Here is an 8,000-nt window from a genome sequence, read left to right as displayed (position 1 = left end):
CGACCTTGGGAAGGTAGGTCCAATGCAGAGACTTTCGCGATTTACCCCCTCCACAATTTTTTCCCAAGGTGGGATTCGAACCCGAGTCCATGATATAGGTGGTTCGGTGTTGTAACCACTGGGCTAATCGCGCCCCTTTATTATTATTATTATTATTATTATTATTATTGAAAAGGATAGACCTGAAAGCTTGCAGTTATCTAAATATTAATAGTATAATGCATATAAACTTCTCTCCACACCGGGGAAAAAGCACTGGTTCTAATCCCGTGAATGACGCGACCAATTTTTATGAATTCTTTTGACAATGTAGCTGAATTAGTCGGTGTCAAGCGAGGGTTTCGTGGTTTTTTCTAGGATAAATTTAGGATTTTTCGCTCAGCAAACACAAATCGGCTACAGAATAACGAAAGTTCCGAAATTCGCGCAATATGGTCTAAGTCGCTGATGCGCCTAAAATCCCACAACAACAACATATTCAAATACTGATAACATATATATCAGAAACTTCTTTAAAAATAACTCTCCTCTATAAATATAAAAATCTAAGTTTTCGTACAGAACAGTTAAAAATAAAAAAGAAACAAGAAATCTGAAAACTATTACAGATTGCTGCCCATCAAATTTGACACATTTGATAAACCTGATACAAATGTTGACACACTTAACTTCAGTCAAGTGTGTCAATTTAGATGAAGAGCTCGCTTCTGATTGACTCGCTTAAAAACTTGATGTTATCCAAATATGAGGCATTCGAAAAATTGCTGTAACACCCACCAACGGGAGTCTGTCATTCAGTGTGTCCGGGTGTCCAACTTTTATTTTATTATGGAGAGTATTTCCCTAGTACGTAATTGGTGATCCATGTTTAACTCGACTAGAATTTTGGAATTATGTAATTGGGGCCTGTGTGTTAAATTCCGCGAAGGCTTTCAATAAGCCTTCCTTAAAAAGTGGATTTTGGTGTTTTCTTTTGTTCCCTGTTGAAATTCAGGATGATTCTTGTAGATTCAAATATGGCAACCATATTGCTATAACACCCACCAATTTTAAGTGGGCGAGAGAAGGGATTAAAGTCAAAAACTAAGTTTCTAGTAAAAGAAAGAGTTCGTATACTTTAAGAAAATGTTAGATACAGTTCTAAATATTGAACAATGGGTCTGCTGACCGTATTCTATTTACAAAAATGTTTGTCTGATAAAATCTATTCTGTTGTCCATTGGTGTCTCTCCGTACGAGATTCCAACAGTAGTCTGCCAACATATTTGGACTCCATTTTCCCTTATCTTTTTTCCAATTGAAAAATATCTTGGTGAAACCTTTCACCGTGTTCATGGGAAACCGCGCCCAAGTTTTCATGAAAAAAAATTTAAATACGAATGTAGGACATGAACCTTTAACGACAGGTCTTGGTTTTCGGTCATTAACCCACGATATTTGAAAGCTAAAGGTGATGAGAACTGTTTAAGCACATATCTCAGTTTTTGAACATATTTCCTACGAGAATCTGTCAAAATTATTTCAGGGAGGAAATTTATGGCGACCAGTGTAATCACCAAGATAAACGTATTTTTGATGATTGTTTCAATCCAACGTACTAATTTCTTTCCAACGAGTGAATAGTTTTAAACTCGAAAATAAAAGTCAAGTCCAACGTAAATCTGTCACATTAAAGACTTCAAAACAAGAACAATAACAGGATAAAGGCATCAAGACAGTTTTAATAGATAGAAAAGATTACAGCAAAATTAATTATCAGATCCAGTTAAACTGGATGAGATTGTCCAAAGTATGGTCAGCTACACGATAGGTAGTTCATTTAGTAAAACAAAACTCAAAAAGAAGATTGATGATCCTCAGAGATTTAAGAAAGAACTTTGTTTTAAGGTTAATTTTAAGATTAAATTATTTTCGAGGTTCGCCGACAACATTCTCGTAGTAAGCCCTAGAACTACAATTGGCAACCTACTAGTTAAATTCAATTCATTCCATCGTAGGCTAAAATATATATTCTCGAAGTAGAAACTATTAGTGTAACGGTCTGATTTAATTTCCTCAATCACACCGTTACAAAACAGGGTGCGTCTCTTGGTACCCGAATCTTCAGAAAGCCTACACAATCAGTTCAATTTCTACATTACAATTCGTACCATTCGTTGAGTGTAAAGAAATCTGTTTTGCATATGCAAGTCCTTAATAATAAAAAGAATTTGTCTTCTACCGTAAACTTGGAGCTTCAGTTTACTACTACCGTTTGTTATTCCGTGCTAGAGGTAACCCCCCCCCCCCCACCCCCACGACAAACAAGGTTAGATTTTGTGTCATTAATTCTTCTGCTCAGCATTACAAGAACGTTAGAGAATTATAATAAAACAGTATCTTTATCGTACCACAGTTTGTTTACACACAGGATCGCGCAGAGATATTTTAAAACCAGACGTAAAACTCGTCTTCTCTTCCTAATCACAACTGCTTCCACATTTTTCTTACAAAATAAGTGATTTAAGCAATGATCTCATTAGTTTCCAACAAGACTGCCCAGCCAAATAGATGGGATCAATTTCTGTCGGATGTGGCAACACTGAAGTTTCAAACACACGCGCTAATTTTCACAAATGCAGCTTCAGTAGGTTATTATTATCGTTATAAATAAAAATAAATAAAATAAAAACATTTTTTCTCCTTTATACGGGATTTTTTCCGCCCCGTGATGGATACTGGTACCAAATACATGGGGTGGTTGGTTTTGTCCGATTACTACTATTATTATTACTGTTGGTTGAGGAACTGTCTTACTACCTGCAGGTGTTCAGGCTCGTGGATTTCTGGAGTTCCGTGTAAGTATTCTCTGGGAAGCCGATTGTTCCTAGGTGCTTATGGAGGCGCTTTGGCATCATGCCAGTAGTTGGCACGATAATCGAGATGGTCAGTACTTGTACCATATGCCACATATCTTGACTTCCTAATCTTTTCCTCGTATATTTTCTGGAGGTTGCGGGCGTTGGGCACTGTAATGTCGATCAGGTAGGTACCCATTTCCTTCTAGTCGATGATGGTTATGTCTGGTACGTTGTGCGAGATCGTCTTGTCCGTTATGATGGCACGTATAGTCTGCGAGTAGGGTCTGAGGCTCGTACTTGTAATATGGTAAACTTTCTTTGATCAGCTGGTATTTTTGCGATAGCTTCTGATGTACTATTCTGGCCATCTGGTCATGTCTGTGGGTGTACTCCGTCTGGGTGATCACACTGCAGTGTGACCAGGTAATACACATCAGTTCCTGGTGTTTATTACCTAGTCTTGGATGGCGAGAATGAATTCTTCGGTGTCGGGGAAGATATTTCCATTCGTGAACAAAGAATTGGAAGCCATCTTATCTATGTGGTCTTGATGGAGATCATCGTAGTGTCTTCTTTGCCCATCTTTCTGTCTTTGTTTCTTCTGTCTGTCTGTGTGAGTGTGGTCCCCTAGTTCACGTTTAGTGTTGTGTGCCGTTTCTCTGTCCTTTTCATGGCTTGATAGATTGGTGCTGTGTTTTCCTGGAAGTAATCCGCAGGTTCTTAATCGCCTTCTTCTCTTGTTCAATGAAGTTAGTCAATTCCATCACTCTCCTTTAAGGCTATATGGTCAATCTTTCAATGGCTGACTTCGGGTGGTGTTGGCTCCTCCTGGTCATCATTATCCTGGTCGATCTCATAATTTCCTCTAGCTCGGTGTTGGTCGAATCTATGATCCCGAAGGAGTACGTTAGTACTGGGACTGCATAAGAGTTTATGGCTGTGACCATGTTCCCGCCATTCAAATTTGATTTTAGCAAGCGTTTCAGTCTCTCCGATGGTATTTCTCAGTGAGGCGGGCCTTGATCTCCTTGTGCTCTAAATGGTGGGCATGCATCATCCCCAGATATTTGCAGCCTCTCTTCAATCTAAATATTAGAATATTGCGTGGGATAACTAAAACGCACGAATCTCTCTCTCTCTCTCTCTCTCTCTCTCTCTCTCTCCCTCTACTCTCTCTCTCTGTCTGTGTGTCATCGCTTAAGTCTCTTCACCGGTTTTCAGCTGGTAGTTTCGTCCGACTGGATGTCCTTGATCCATGGGGCTTGCATTTGTCTAGCCAAATTGCATCCTCATTTCAGTTCTGTATTCTTCAGTGATCCAAAGTAGCTGTTGTAGTTGATTCTCAGTTGCGGCATAGAATTTGATATCATCCATGTACATCAGGTGAGAGACTGTATAGGTTATTCCTCCCTTCTTTTATGTTATACTCGTACTTGCTGTTATTGAGCATAGTGGACAGTAGGTTAAGCGCTAGACAGAACCATAGTGCGCTCAGGGCATCTCCCTGGAAGATTCCTCTTCTGATGATTATTGGTCTGGTCTTGATGTTCTCGACTTTGATGGTGGTCCTCCATTTTTCCATGGTTGCTTCTAGGAAGTGTATCAATGTCGGGTTGACTTTGTAGATCTTCAGTGTCTCTATCAGCCAGCTATGGGGCATGGACTCGAAGGAGAAAACACAGCACCAATCTATCAATTCTACAGCGTCAATCAATGGTTAATTGACGCTGCATCCTCTGCTCATCTGTTTACATCCCTTCTGCTGTTCGGTAATGATGTTCTGGCTATCTAAGTGGTCTGATATCTTCTTAGTGAAGCAGCTGGTTAGGAACCTGTACATTGTTGGGAGACAGGTGATTGCTCTGTACTTTGTCTGGTTTGTGGTGACTTTGTTCTTAGCTGCTTTCAGGTAGGCGATTCCTTGAGTCGGAGACTTTGGAATTGCGTCAAGGTGAACTATTATCTGGGTGAAGTGCTCCGCTATGTGCCTGTGTGTGCAGATGAATTTCTTGTACCAATAGTTGTGGATGTCTTGGGCGCCGGCAGCATGGTGCAAAGTGCTGCAAGTGCACTACCTTTGAATTTCGAAGTAATACACAATTTTTAATATTTTCATTAATTTATTTTGATGAATTAGAGGAACAAAAAATTTATTCCCACATGCACCACCTTGAAAAATAGCCTGCCGGCGCCCATGGTGAATGTTATCTATTCCTGGGGTTCGCCACTTGTGGGACTTCCTGAACGACTGTTGTACATCTTGCTCCCGACTCTCCCATTCTATTATCTCTTTTAAGTTCTTTGTTTTCTTCCTTTCTCGTAGATCTATCCAGGGGGCACAGCTGCTATGGCCAACTTTGCTGCTCCACAGGTTTCCCCAGAACTCCTCGAATAACCTTCTTGTTGGGGATGGGGGGAGTCCGTTGCCTTCCTTCTCCTCTTGTCCAACTTTCCTATAAAAGGCTTTCTGATTTTCACAAAATACCCTATTGTCCGTTTGCCTCTTGACATTCTCCCTGTAACGACAAAGTCTCTTGCCAAGTGCCAGGAGTTTCTGCGTGTGCGTGTCAAAGTATTCTTCGATCCTCTGATTATAGGTCTCGTGTTTGCTGTGGATCTTGAGGATGGCCTTCACATTTCTGATCAGCTTCTTACTTCTGTTACCCCGTTGGTATTCGGTCAGTTGGCATATCAGATCTCAGTTAGATCTCCTCGCAGTTGCCTAGTTTCTAGACGCTGCAATTTGTAGAACTGAAGTCTTTCGTAGTAAGTGAAACCCCTTTTCCCCCCCTCAATCTTTCTGCTCTTCTCTGCACCCGTTCTAGCAGATCTACATCCTTCCTAAAATGAGGTCTCCGGACCTGTATGCAGTACTCAAGATGCGGCCTAACCATTGCCTTGTTCCTATATATCATTGATAAAACCCCGCGAGCTGTCTTGGCAGCCTGTCTGCACTGTTCAGAGAACTTCATATCTGACTACACAATTAGTCCTATCACATTCTTCAAATTTAGCACAGGCCCCAATTAGACAATGCCAAAATTCCAATCAAGTTAAACAATGATAAAAAATTACGTACTATGGAAGTATTCGATAATAATAATAATAATAATAATAATAATTATTATTATTATTATAAAACAGAAGTTAGATTATCCGCATGCACTAAATTTAGATCCCCCAGATCATTTTTCGAATGTCTCTTGTCTGGATAAAATCAAGTTTTCGAGCTATTAATCAGAAGAAAGCTGTTCATTTTCCAAGGTCGCTTCTAATATATAAATCTTTAACTTATTTGACTAATACTGCAAATTTTCTGGGATAAATAAAAAGGTAAATAAATAAATAAAATACTTCAAAAAAAGGGAAGGCCCTATTTTGGCTAGAGGCCAAACAGATAAAATACTGAAGGCTGCATGGGTTCTCATGGGTAGCGAGCTGCAATAACAGTTCCTTACCACTACTTATCCATTTTTCAAAATAGGATTTAATTTCTGTTGATCAGCGTTTATATTGTTTTGGAATTTTGCGAGCGAGTTTACATCCATCGGTTACTGAACTGGAGTCACGACTATAGCGAGAGTTGTAAGCTAGAGATGATTGAGGTCCGACCCACTATAAAATTTTCTTCATTCGTAAGGTAAAGAAGCGAAAAACAGATTCATGAGGAGATGAAATGTGGAGGATTGGTCATCATATAGAACTGGAAATTTGGAAAAGTCACTTCATGTCCAGCAGTGTGAATGGTCATTCAAGAGAAAGAAGACCCATATCAGCCAGAGAGCTTGCTATTGCGGTAAAAATAGCACAGATAGCCATTTAAGACACACGTATGACTATACATTTTATAGAAAATGAAGTGAACTGTTTTCATTGAATGCATGAGTTCTTGCACACGTGTAAGGTAGCAGCCCGATGGGTTCCGATATTGTTGACACCGCCTCAATAGCTCTACAGGGAACAGTGTTCGGCACAGTTGTTGGAATTTCACAGGTAGAGAATGTTGATGATTTTTTGACTGAACTGTGATGATGGATGGATGGATGGATGGATGGATGCTAGGCACATAGCTATGTCCCAGAAACAAAAACAGATGAGTAAACAATGGAAACATTTATGTTCACCGACCCGCCAAAAAAGCAGGTTCATTTGTCTGCCAACAAGGCCACGTTGTCAGTCTTCTGGTGCTCTAAAAGTATCATCCTAATAGATAACCCCCAAAAAGGTAACAGCGTCACTGTGGAGTGCCACAGAAACCTCCTGAGAAAGTTAAGAGAAGCTATCAATTTGAAGACACGGGGGACTGCTCCCGCTCAAAAGGCTGCTCTCAATGGATTTTGCAATGAGGCGTGGCTTAGAAAGTCTGCAGCACCCACCTTATTCTCCCTCCCTCTTACCTACAGGCTTCTTCCTCTTCCCAAAAATGAAGACACCATTACGAGATGGCAGCCCAGTTTTCTGCTCAAAGTGAGTTCTGTTCAAGACGCCTGAAAGAGATTATCCACAAATGGAGAAAATGTGTATCTCTAGTAAGTAGAGAAAGATGAAACTGCGAACCAAGTTTCAAATCTGTAACTCAAATATTTCTAGTTGAGGGTAAATAATTATCGACTGTCCCTCATATTTGTAATCCACAACTATTTTACACAAAAATTCACTTTATAACCAACTTAACGTGATTTAAAATGTCAATCTTACTTAACATAGAACCTTAATCACTTTTAAAAATACTTTTAATGATAAATTTATAATAATATTTCGATGTAAATAAATAATATAAAAAGATTTTATTGCCAATAAGGTTACTTTTCGGATACCCTATATAAAAATCAACATAAATATAATACAGATGAACGAATGCCAACTATCTGTCTATCTATAGAAATATCACAACATGATATCTTTGTAGGCCCCGGGTGGTTCCTTTTCCTTAGCTGCTGTACAGGTGCTATCATTCGCACATTATTAACTGCATCCGCATACGCTAATATACATGAAAAGTAAATCGATTCCCAAACAACCAAAGGGTGGCGTCTTCTAGCCATAGTTTATCCTTTAATGAGATGTTAGCGGGATGCTCTAATACCGGAGAAATAATTTCCTTGACAGTGTACAATGAAACTGCCTAAGCATGACTAACAAGGCTTTGATCGTTTCGTG

The sequence above is a fragment of the Mastigoproctus giganteus genome, chromosome 7, assembly GCF_048544385.1.
Source record: "Mastigoproctus giganteus isolate SK-2022 chromosome 7, ASM4854438v1, whole genome shotgun sequence".
Classification (NCBI taxonomy): domain Eukaryota; kingdom Metazoa; phylum Arthropoda; class Arachnida; order Uropygi; family Thelyphonidae; genus Mastigoproctus; species Mastigoproctus giganteus.
This window is presented reverse-complemented; position numbering follows the sequence as displayed.